The following is a 12,616-nucleotide window of genomic DNA, read 5'->3' on the forward strand; positions in this document are numbered from 1 at the left end:
GTACCACCACCGCCCTTGGGATTCACCATAGGATGGACTTTCTTGGGGAAGCCTTCTGGTAGACAGCTTTGTTTTCCTGTGTGGCTTCTGGCAGCTCTTTTTGCCTGAGAAAGGAATGCAGAAGCAGAAATATTGAGGATATTCAGGCAGAGTTTGGTATCTCTTGCTTGTAATGTTCTTTCATTCAATACAGACACATAATTGGGCACTTATGGGCTAGATGCCAGGTCCTGGGAGCACCAAGGAGCTTAGAGTCTAGTGGGGAAAGACAGATATGTAAACAAGGAGACAAGAATTGTTCCATAGGCTGTGACAGACATTGGTAGAGGATACATGTAACACCAAGCAGGGGGTGGTCAGTTCTATCTGGGGTCACGGGGGATCAGGACAGATTTCACAAGGGGGCTTGCAATGGAGTCGAATGATAAGAAGTCAGTAGTTTTTGGCCAGGAGGTTGGGGAAATGAGTGACATTTTAGGCAATACAAAACATGGACATGTAAAGTAGCAGGGTGGTTTGGGAGATTGCCTGGGGGTCGGGAGAGCTGGCTCCAAGTGTGCAGGAAGTGAGCTTGGCATTGATGGAGGGGAAGGCTGGTAGGTAAGAACTCCCCAGAACTGCCTGTGCGGTGGCTCACACCTGTAATCCCAGTACTTTGGGAGGCCGAGGCAGGCTGATCACTAGGTCAGGAGTTCAAGACCAGCCTGGCTAATGTGGTAAAACCCTGTCTCTACTAAAAATACAAAAATCAGCTGGGCGTGGTGGCATGTGCCTGTATTCCCAGCTACTCAGGAGGCTGAGGCAGGAGAATCGCTTGAACCCAGGAGTCAGAGGCTGCAGTGAGCTGAGATTGCGCCACTGCACTGCAGCCTGGGTGACAGAGCGAGACTCAGTCTCAAAACAAACAAACAAAACAAAACAAACACAAAAAACCAAACAAACAAAAAGAAAAGCCCAGAACTGGAGGGCTTCCTAGGTCATGCTACAGAGTTTAATGACTTCTGTGTTTAATGAGAAGCTGTTTGACGTTTGAAAATCAGGGATGAATAAGATGAGTTGGTTTATAAGCTAGAAAGATGATTCTGGTGAGAGGGAATGAGTAATTCTCAACCTGGACTGCACTTTAAAAAACGTTAATATCAACTCACCGTACTTTGAGTTTCTGATTACTTGGCCTGGAAGTGAGGCTTAAGCATTGGTCTTTTTATGCCACTGGTTTTCTTCCTTCCTTTTTTTTTTTTTTTCTTTTTTTTTTTTGAGACTTGAGTCTGTCTCTGTTGCTTAGGCTAGAGAGCAGTGGTGAGATCTCGGCTCACTGTAACCTCTGCCTCCGGGGTTCAAGTGATTCTCCTGCCTCAGCCTCCGAAGTAGCTGGGATTACAGGGACCTGCCACCATGCCTGGCTAATTTTTGTGTTTTCAGTAGAGACCCCCGTCTCTACAACACATTCACCATGTTGGTCAGGCTGGTCTCAAACTCCTGACCTCAGGTGATCCACCTGCCCTGGCCTCCTAAAGTGCTGGGATTGCGGGTGTAAGCCACCATGCCCGGCCTGGTTTTCTTTTCTTTTTTTTTTTTTTTTTTTGAGACGGAGTCTCGCTCTGTCACCCAGGCTGCAGTGCAGTGGCCGGATCTCAGCTCACTGCAAGCTCCGCCTCCCGGGTTCATGCCATTCTCCTGCCTCAGCCTCCCGAGTAGCTGGGACTACAGGCCCCCGCCACCTCGCCCGGCTAGTTTTTTGTATTTTTTAGTAGAGACGGGGTTTCACCGTGTTAGCCAGGATGGTCTCGATCTCCTGACCTCGTGATCCGCCCGTCTCGGCCTCCCAAAGTGCTGGGATTACAGGCTTGAGCCACCGCGCCCGGCCTGGTTTTCTTTTTTTTAAACAATTTCTTTTTTTAGAGGTGGGGTTTCACTATATTGCCCAGGCCGGACTCAAACTCCTGGGCTCAAGGGATCCTCTCACCTTGGCCTCCTGAGTAATTTCACTTACAGGTGCCTGCCGTCATGCCAGGCTTAACCATTGCCCTTTTTGAAAAGTTTTCCAGGGGGTTTGAATGTGCAGTCAGGATGAAAGCCCCCAGGGACATTTGGCAATGTCTAAATACATTTTAGGTTGTCATACCTGGGGATGCTCCTGGCATCTAGTAGGTGGAGGACATGGATGCTGCTAAACATCCTACAACACTCAGGACAGCCGCCCCCACCAACCCCCAAAGAATGATCCAGCTCCAAGCGTCGATGGGGCCATGGTTGAGAGCCCTGAGCGAAGGAGCACCCCGGAGGCTGGAGACAGATGCCACAGCTGGAAGGCAGAACCTGATAGTTCGGGAGACGGGTTAGAAGAAGTTCCACGGAGGCAGGATTGAGTGGGCAGGTAAGAGATGTGTTGAAAACAAAAGCAGTCAGACTGGGCAATGTACCAAGACCCATCTCTACAAAAAAATTTAAAAAATAGCTGGGGGCCAGGAGCCATGGCTCACGCCTTTATCCCTGCACTTTGGGAGGCCAAGGTGGGTGGATCACTTGAGCCTAGGTATTTGAGACTAGCCTGGGCAACATGGTGAAACCCTGTGTCTACCAAAAATACAAACACACACGCACACACACACAAATGAGCTGGGCGTGCTGGCAAGCATCTCTAGTCCCAGCTCCTCGGGAGGCTGAGGTATGAGAATCACCTGAACCCAGGAGGCAGAGGTTGCAGTGAGCTGGGATTGTGCCACTGCACTCCAGCCTGGGTGACAGAGCCAGAACCTGTCTCAAAAAAAAAAAAAAAAAAAAAAAAAATTAGCTGGGCAGGGTGGCACTTGCCTGTAGTCTTAGCTATGGGGCGCTAAAGTGGGAGGATCACTTGTGCCCAGGAGTTTGAGGCCACAGTGAGTTATGATCGTGCCACTGCACTCCAGCCTGAAAAAAAAAAGGGATAAAAAAGCCCATTCAACAGAAGTTGGCCACATCTTGGTTGGGGTCGCCTGGAACAATTCCCAGGCTTTTGACCAGGGTGGGAAGAGCAGATTTTGGTGAAAGACTACGAAGCACTGGTTAGGGCATAGTGCTTGTGTCTGAGCGTCTGGGAGACATTGGGCGAGACAGCGGGAGGGTGGCTGGACTCTGTGTGGCCAGGCTTATTAGCAGGAACACATCCTCCTCTGTTAGAAAAGCAGCTCTGCAGTTCTGGGTCACTTTTCCCATCTCTGTATAGAAAAGTACCGATTGTTATTGTTCCCCCGGGTGCCTTCTCCAGCTTAAAGGAAAATTCCAGCCCCAGAGATCTTCCGCCATGAGTGACAGCTCCTTAATGTGAGGAGCAGCGTGGGCGTGGTGGGTGGGATGTCAGATCCATCAAAGCCCTCATTCCTGATCCCTCTGTGATGTCGGGGTTCCCTGGCACGCCCACTGTCATGCCTCAGCACGTTGGCATCTGAGAGGGGAAAGGTGCAGCTGACACCCTGACACCCTTCTCCCCAACACGGGGTCAGACAGGGTCCCGCGGTGGCCTGGTTGTGCAGCACTGACATGTTGCCTGGGAACGAAGCGGGGCTGATGCTTTGTCTTGGGAGGAGCTGGGAAGCAGAGTGCGTTTGGGAATGAGAGTGTTGGCCTTTGAGGGTGAGGATGCCCCCGAGGACACAAGGAGGAGAGTGCAAGGTCTGCTGAAGTTTGCAGCAGAATAGCAAGGGCATCTCACTCCCTGGAGAACTCAGGAAACAGTTCAGATTCTCCCCTCTTTGTGCAGGGGAAGGGATGTTTCTGATTGAATATAGGACACAGAGTCTGTATGAGTTTGTAGGACCATTGTCACAAAGAACCATAGACTGAGTGGCTTAAGCAACAGATACTTCTTTGCTGACAGTTCTGGAGGCTGGAAGTCTGAGATCAAAGTGTGGCACGGTTGGCTTCTCCTGAAGCTTCTCTCTTTGGCTCGCAGATGGCTGCTCTCTCTCTGTCCTCGCATCATCTTCCCTCTGTGTCTCTCTGTGTCCTAATCTGTTCTCATAAAGACACTGGTCATAGGGGATTAGGGTCCACTCTGTGACCTCATTTCACCGCTTTTATTTTTTTATTTTTATTGAGACTGAGTCTCACTCTGTCACCCAGGCTGGAGTGCAATGGCGAGGTCTCGGCTCACCGCAACCTCCGCCTCCTGGGTTCAAGAGATTCTTCTGCCTCAGCCTCTCGAGTAGCTGGGACTACAGGTGCCCGCCACCATGCCTGGCTAATTTTTTTGTATTTTTAGTAGAGACAGGGCTTCACCATATCGGCCAGGCTGGTCCTGAACTCCTGACCTCTTGATCCGCCCGCCTCGGCCTCCCAAAGTACTGGGATTACAGGCATGAGCCATATGCCCAGCCTCATTTTTACTTTTTTGAGACTGAGTCTCGTTCCGTGACCAGGCTGGAGTGCAGTGGCTCGATCTCGGCTCACTGCAACCTCTGCCTGCCGGGTTCAAGCGATTCTTCTGCCTCAGCTCCTGAGTAGCTGGGATTGTAGGTGCCTGCCACCACTCCTGGCTTTTTTTTATTTATTTATTTATTTATTTATTTATTTATTTATTTATTTATTTTTTGTATTTTTAATAGAGATGAGGTTTTGCCGTGTTGGCCAGGCTGGTCTCAAACTCCTGACCTCAAATGATCCACCCATCTCAGCCTCCCAAATTGCTGGGATTACAGGCGTGAGCCACTGCACCTGGCCTCATTTCACCTCTTTAAAGATTTTATCTCCAAAAGCAGTCACGTTCTGAGGTACTGGGGTTAGGACTTCAATGTACGAATTTATAGGGGGACGCAGTTCAGCCCATAGAGCTAGAGTTCTGTGGTTTCCTGGGGTGACTGAGGAGACGCCTCAGAGGAATTTGTACGGGGAAAGGTCTGAGGAGAAAGGATCGGGATCCCAATGGGCCGAACTCCCTCAAAATGTTCCTGAGGTTCACGTGACATTCCCTCCTCCCACCCAGCCCTTCTTTCTGTGAAGGGTGACACACCTGCTAGAAAGAAATCTGACTCCCCTCATTGTGTTTTAAAAATAACTCTCATTATTCCTCCTCTGAAGATTATTTTCAAAGTCTTTATAACTCGATTTTTTTTTTTAAATGCAAAGACAAGGAATCAAATCTGCCAACTTTCTATCGGAGAAACTCAGGTTTCTAACTTTTTTTTTTTTTTTTTTGAGACGGAGTCTCGCTCTGTCACCCAGGCTGGAGTGCAGTGGCCGGATCTCAGCTCACTGCGAGCTCCGCCTCCCAGGTTTACGCCATGCTCCTGCCTCAGCCTCCCGAGTAGCTGGGACTACAGGCGCCCGCCACCTCGCCCGGCTAGTTTTTTGTATTTTTTTAGTAGAGACAGGGTTTCACGGTGTTCGCCAGGATGGTCTCGATCTCCTGACCTTGTGATCTGCCCGTCTCGGCCTCCCAAAGTGCTGGGATTACAGGCTTGAGCCACCGCGCCCGGCCAGGTTTCTAACTTTTAAAGTGGGATTATATGTCTTCTCCAATATATGGACTCCCTGTTTTTATAACATGCTGTTGTTACATCTAATAAAAACCATTTTGAATGAAGGCAGCCTTTCATCCGGCAGCTGATGTGGGAAAAAGGAGTCTTGGGCCCTCATATTAGAAAACCTTGGCCGGGCATGGTGGCTCACACCTGTAATCCCAGCACTTTGGGAGACCAAGGCGGGCGGATCACGAGGTCAAGAGATTGAGACCATCCTGGCAAACATGGTGAAACCCCGTCTCTACTAAAAGGACAAAAATTAGCTGGGTTTGGTGGTGTGCACCTGTAGTCCCAGCTACTTGGGAGGCTGAGGCAGGAGAATTGCTTGAACCCGGGAGGCGGAGGTTGTAGTGAGCCAAGATCCGCCACTGCACTCCAGCTTGGCAACAGAACGAGACTCCGTCTCAAAAAAAAAAAAAAAAGAAAAAAAAGAAAATCTTGGCCAGGCGTGGTGGCTCACACCTGTAATCTCAGCACTTTGGGAGGCTGAGGCGGGCAGATCACAGGAGTTTGAGACCAGCCTGGGCAACATGGTGAAACCTCGTCTCTACTAAAATACAAAAAATTAGCGTGGGGTGCGTGCCTGTAGTCCTGGCTACTTGGGAGGCTGAGGCATGAGAATCGCTTGAGCCTGGGAAGTGGAGGTTACAGTGAGCCAAGATCACGCCACTACACTCCAGCTTAGGCTATGGAGTGAGTATCTGTCTCAAAAACAAACAAACAAACAAAAGAAAATCAGGCACTTCTTGGGTACCATGGAGACCTGAGGTCACAGTTAGTGGAGAACTCCAGAAGGAGTCACTCCCGCAACCTGTCGGCTCCTTCGTTCCCTGGGCCACTCCCAGGAGCAGCAGCTCTACCTCCCAGCGCCCCGCAAACACCCTCCTGGGGTTGTCCCTTTGCTCCCCTCATTGCTGCTGGACCTACAGCTGACCCAGTGACCTCAGATGCCGCCAAGTCCTGACACTGCAGATGGCCGAGGACTATGGCTCTGAGTCCTTGTTCCAAAGACAATTCTGTGAGCCGAGAATGTATCCGTGCAGAGGAAGCTGACAGTCAGTTTTGCACTGGGAGTCCCTGGAGCTGCCTGGGTTCTGCACGCTGGCTGGCTCTGTGCTCAGAGTGGCCTCAGCTGTGTACCTGCCCTTGGCCCATTTCTCAAAATCATGGTTCAGCTGCAAATGCTGGTTTAGCAACAAAGATTGAAGTAGGGAATCTCACCCCTCAGCATCAAATTAGGACATGGTCCCACGCTCCTTGGGAAGGTGGGAGCCTTCCAGCTTCAGGCTGCCTGAGTGACAGGCGGCAGGTAGCATTTTTCCACTTCAGGACTCCCTTGAATGACCCGTCACCTTGAATGCACCTGGATCATTCTCTCTCTCTTTTAAAAACTTTTTTTTTTTTTTTTGAGACAGAGTCTCACTGTGTTACCCAGGCTGGAGTGCGGTGGCGTGATCTCAGTTCACTGCAACCTCCACCTCCCGGGTTCAAGTGATTCTGCTGCCTCAGCCTCCTGAGTAGCTGGGATTACAGGCATGTGCCATCACACCCGGCTAATTTTTGTGTTTTTTTGTAGAGATGGGGTTTCACCTTGTTGGCCAGGCTGGTGTCGAACTCCCGCCCTCAAATGATCTGTCTGCTTCACCCTCAAAGTGCAGGGATTACAGGCGTGAGCCACTGTGCCCGGCCTCTCTTTAAAAATTTTTTATTTTATTGTGGTAAGAACATTTAACATGAGATATACCCTTTCAAAACTAAGTGCATAATACAATATTGTTGACTTGAGGTACAATGTTGTACAGTACATGTCTAGAATGTATTAATCTCATTTAACTGAAAGTTCTTTATGTCTGTTGAGTAGCAACTCCCCGTTTTCCATTCTCCCTGACCCCTGGCAACCACCATTCTGATATTTGATCTATGAATTCGTCTATTCTAGGTACTTCATGTAAGTGGAATCGTGTGGTATTTGTCCTTCTGTGACTGACCTATTTCACTTAGCATAATTAACCCCAGGTTCATCCATTTGCTTGCATATTGCAGAATTTCCTTCTTTTCAAAAGCCAAACAATGTTCTTTTGTATGCATAGAACACATTTTCTTTGTTCATCTGATAGTGGACACTTAGGTTATTTCCACATTTTGGCTAACGTGAATAGTGCTGCAGTGAACATGGGGGTGCAGGTATCTTTTGCAGAGCCTGATTTCAATTCTTTTGGATACATACCCAGAAGTGGTATTGTTGGATGCTGTGGTAGTTCTATTTTTAATTTTTCTGATGAACCTCCATACTGTTTTCCACAGCAGCTGCACCATTTTGCATTTCTACCAACAGTGCTCAGGGTTCCCATTTCAATCTCTTTCCATTTCTGAATTAAGAAACCTGAGTCCTTCTTATACCACCCCTCCCTTGGAGTGCAGCCGGGTCCTCACCATCTATGGAGATTCTGTTGGCCCTCTCTGCACTCTTTTTATGATCATCTCAGCCAGTCTGCAGTTGCTATTTTTTGGGGGGGTGGGCAGGGGGAGGAGGACAAGGGCTCCCTGTGTTTCCCGGGCTGGTTTTGAACTCCTGGGCTCAAGTGATCTTCCTGCCTCAGCCTTCCGGGTAGCTGGGATTATAGGCATGAGCCACCATGTCTGACTTGCAATTGCTGTTTCATAAATACTTTGTGCACAGAATGATATGAAATACTTTGTATGCTTAATCTCATTTAGTCTTCACAATATCCCTATGATGAATGGTTTTGGTGTTTTTTTGTTTTTGTTTTTGTTTTTGTTTTGAGACAAGGTCTCACTGTTGTGCAGACTGGAGTGCAGTGATGTGATCTCGGCTCACTGCAACCTCTGCCTCCTGGGTTCAAGGGATTCTCCCACCTCAGCCTCCCAAGTGGCTGGGACTATAGGCACCTGCCACCACACCTGGGTAATTTTTGTATTTTTGTCAGATATGGTGTTTCACCATGTTGACCAGGCTGGTCTTGGACTCCTGACCTCAAGTGATCCACCCACCTTGGCCTCCCAAAATGCTGAGATTACAGGCATGAGCCATCACACCAGGCCTGATACTATTGTAAGCTCTGTTTTACAGATAAATGAGTCCTAGTGAAATTTAGCAATTTACCTAAAGCCTCTAGCTTCTAAATTGGAGCAGAGATGTGAACTGAGCTTTCTCTGCATTCAGACTCCTAGCTTTCATATTAGTTAACTTTTTATTTTCATGTAACTGTCTGCTCAACTCTCTGAAGACTGGGTATATGTCTTTTACCTTGTATCCTTGCAGTACAGGGTTCTTAATACATGCTCCATAAATACCTATACTTATTTGCTTTGTTGACCTGGGTTTCTATTCCTGGGCACCTAAACACAACCCTGCATGCAAAGTTTCAAAATGTATTAGTATGAATGCTACTAATATTAGTAATTCGAACCATAGCAATGAACATACGTCTCTCCTGACACAGCATATACCATTATGCATACATAACATATATCTCTCCTTATAGAGCATTTTACATAATTCTAAGGGATTATAAAGCCACAAATTAATTAAATTCTAAGGTATTATAGAATCATTTAGTAGTCCACATACTATCATGGTGCCCATGTTATGGCAGAGAAAGGAGATTCAGAGAGGTTAAGTGAGTTGCCCAAGATCCTACAGTAAAGAGAGAAGGGAAATCCCACGGAGCCTGAGTGCTTTTTCTTTGGACCGCAAGCAAGTACCTTCAGATCACAAAAGGATTTTGTAAATTTTAATGAGCCAGTGTTGGGAGATGTTGTTTAATTCAATGCCAAGAGACTGATGATGGTGTAAGCGAGGTGGCTAAATGGAGGGGAGAGGGGAAACAGGTAAATGGATGAAATGTTTTACTTCGGGTAATGGTGGGAATGTGGACAGACTGGGTGTGAGAGCAGCCTTCCACGTGGATGTCCAGCTGCACGCAGCAGCCCAGACCTCAGGAGAGAGCCCTGGGCGTGAAGGCAGGAAAGGGCTTTGTTCCCCGCTGCTGGTTCACGTTCTGTGCTTCTGCTCCTGTGGCCCTTCCGCCTGGAACACCCTCACCCATGCTCCTTTTCTCTTTCTGCTTCCTAATACTTGCTAAACTTTGTAAAATTCAACCTAGGAAGCTGGGCGCAGTGGCTCATGCCTGTACTCCCGGTACTTTGGGAGGCCGAAGTGGGTGGATCATTTGAGATCAGGAGTTTGAGACCAGCCTGGCCAACATGGTAAAACCCTGTTTCTACTAAAAATACAAAAATTAGCTGGGCGTGATGGTGGGCACCTGTAATCCCAGCTACTCGAGAGGCTGAGGCAAGAGAATCGCTTGAACTCAGGAGGTGGAGATTGCAGTGAGCTGAGATTGCGCCACTGTACTCCAGCCTGAGCAACAGAGCAAGACTCAGTCTAAAAAAAAAAGAAAGAAAAATCAATCTAGGAGGAGTCCTTCCCTCCTGCCCAGCCCTAGGCACTGCTGTGTTCACATGACACCATAGACTCACCCTTGTCATTGCACATTGTGCATTATCCTGGAATATGCTTGCACTGGTCAGTGAGATCTTTGGGCTCAGGGACCACAGCTGCTTCTCTCTGGTTTCCCAGAGTCCATCATGACTGTGCCTGGATGTCGAATGACCAACTGACCATTGGCAAGTACATCTGGGACATGGGGAGTAGACAGCTTTCCCGTTAGTGAGGGCTTTTCTAGGGGAACATGAAGTTTGAAACCTCTGCACATGAAGCTTTGTCAGGGTCAGTAGCAAACACCGAATAACAAGAGAAACACCTGGGTTTTCTCTAGTCATCTTTGTTGACTAGTGTCAAACATCCAGTTTGTTTTAAAAAAAAATCCTTCAGGCTGGATGAGGTGGCTCACGACTATAATCTCAGCGCTTTGGGAGGCTGAGGCGGGTGGATCACTTGAGGTCAGGAGTTCAAGACCAGCCTGGCCAACATGGCGAAGCCCCGTCTCTACTAAAAATACAAAAATTGGCCGGGCGTGGTGCCATGTGTCTGTAATCCCAGCCACTCGGGAGACTGAGGCAAGACAGTTGCTTGAGCCCAGGAAGTGACAGTTTCAGTGAGCCAAGTTCGTGCCACTGTGCTCCAGCCTGGGCGACAGAGGGAGACCTGCCTCAAAAAATAAAATAAAAATAAATCCTTCAGTTGATATTATTTCCATTTGATTTTTTCTTTTTTTTTTTTTTTTTGAGATGGAGTCTAGCTCTGTTGCCCAGGCTGGAGTGCAATGGCCGGATCTCAGCTCACTGCAAGCCCCGCCTCCCGGGTTCACGCCATTCTCCTGCCTCAGCCTCCCGAGTAGCTGGGAGTACAGGCGCCCGCCACCTCGCCCGGCTAATTTTTTTTGTATTTTTTTTTTTAGTAGAGACGGGGTTTCACCGTGTTAGCCAGGATGGTCTCGATCTCCTGAACTCGTGATCCGCCCGCCTCGGCCTCCCAAAGTGCTGGGATTACAGGCTTGAGCCACCGCGCCCGGCCTGATTTTTTCAAGTGGGAAATAATTTTTAGTAATAAAAATGAATAAAAACAACTCTAAAGATGGTCAGGGCTGTCGTTGTGGCTGCCTTCCTGCAGTTCAGGCTTCCTCGGACAGTTTCTTGATTCTCTTTAGCTTCAACTCTCCCTGACATTCATGGCTCTAATTCATGCCTCTGACCCTGTCTCTTCTGAACCCGGGGCAGTCGTTTCCAATCACCTCCCAGACGTTGTGGGAATCTCAGCAGCCACTTGCAGTCGACCTGCCAAGGCAGATGCCTTTGCTTTCAGAAGTGGCTTCTTCTTTTGCATTTTCTAGTTTGGTCACTGGTAACTCTGGTCGCATAAGTTCCAAATCTTGGCATTATTCTGTGTCACCCTCAGTGAACCACTCAGTCACTTGCAAATACAGTTTATTTTTGCTCTTCTAGGGCTCTGAAAGTCATGCCTCCTTACCATCTTCCTGGCCACTGCCTCATTTATTTATTAATTCACACATCACCTGCTTACTGGGTACTACCTCTGTGCCAGGCACGCTTCCTGACACTTGACATCCGGCCGCAAACAACAACAGACAAAGACCCCTAGGAAGAGCTTACTTTCCAGGAGCAAAGGGAGATGCACCATCAACAATGTAATAACTAGGTCAATTATTTTGTATGTTTGAAGAACATGCATGCTCTTGAGAAATGGAGCAGGGGGTCAGGAATGCCAAGGGTGGAGTTCAGGGTTGCAGCTTTAGGAATGGTCAGGGTGGGCCTCCTGAGACCGTCAGAAGGGGAAGGAGGTGAGGAGGGAGCCAAATTGGTCTCTTGGGAAGACTGGCCCAGGTAGAGGGAACAGCCAGAGCATGGGACCCACCCAAGGCTGGCCGGGAGTGTCCTTGGTATGGCTGGGGGAAGGAAGGTGGCCAGTGTGGCTGGATCAGAGGGAGCTGGTGGGGAGTGGTAGGAAAGAAGTCAGAGAGGAAGGAGGTCCCGAATATGTAGACCAGTAGGGAAACTTTATCATTTACTTGGTGTCAAGTGGCCCTTGCAGTGGAACAGTCACGCAGAAGAGTGACATATTCTAAAATAATGGAAAGCCCATCTGCCTGCTCTGCTGAGAGTACGAAGAGTGGGAGTGCTAAGGGTTGAAGCGCTGTCATTTCTTTTCTTTTTGTAAAAAGAGACAGGGTCTGGCTCTGTCACCCAGGCTGAGTGCAGTGGTGCGATCATAGCTCACTGTAGCCTGGAATTCCTGGGCTCAAGTGATCCTCCTGCCTCAGTCTCCCAAGTAGCTGGGAACTACAGGCATGTGCCACCATGCCCAGATAATTTTTAAGTTTTTTGTAGAGGCAAGACCTCACTATGTTGCCCGGGCAGGTCAGAAACTCCTGGACTCAAGCGATCCTCCCACCTCTGCCTCCCAGAATTTGGGATTACAGGCGTGAGCCACTGTGCCTGGTCACTGTTGTTTCTTACCTGGGCTTTATGCAATAGCTTTGAAGAGGTCACTGCACTTTTCTCTACCTCTGCAAACTTCTTCGTACTTCTTACTTCATGTTCTTCTCTCTGTCATGGGCCACGTTTCCAAAATGCTCTCCAGGAACAGTCACTGGAACAAAATCCACACTGCAGGG

At 48.6% G+C, this 12,616-nt stretch overlaps 1 protein-coding gene across 7 annotated transcripts in view; it reads left to right on the plus strand.

Moving 5' to 3' along the window:
- RGS9 (regulator of G protein signaling 9) overlaps positions 1–12,616 on the plus strand; it is a 99,529-nt gene that overhangs the window by 10,197 nt on the left and 76,716 nt on the right. For 3 of the 7 annotated variants that reach the window (XM_077972531.1, XM_028836675.2, XM_077972532.1), the window contains exon 2: positions 2,116–2,377. The exons of the other annotated variants lie outside the window; for them this stretch is intronic. The gene's annotated coding sequence lies outside the window, so the exon portion shown is untranslated. The remainder of the gene's footprint in view (positions 1–2,115; positions 2,378–12,616) is intronic. 7 annotated transcript variants of the gene reach the window in all.

This window comes from Macaca mulatta, chromosome 16 (genome assembly GCF_049350105.2).
Source record: "Macaca mulatta isolate MMU2019108-1 chromosome 16, T2T-MMU8v2.0, whole genome shotgun sequence".
NCBI classification, from domain to species: Eukaryota; Metazoa; Chordata; class Mammalia; order Primates; family Cercopithecidae; genus Macaca; species Macaca mulatta.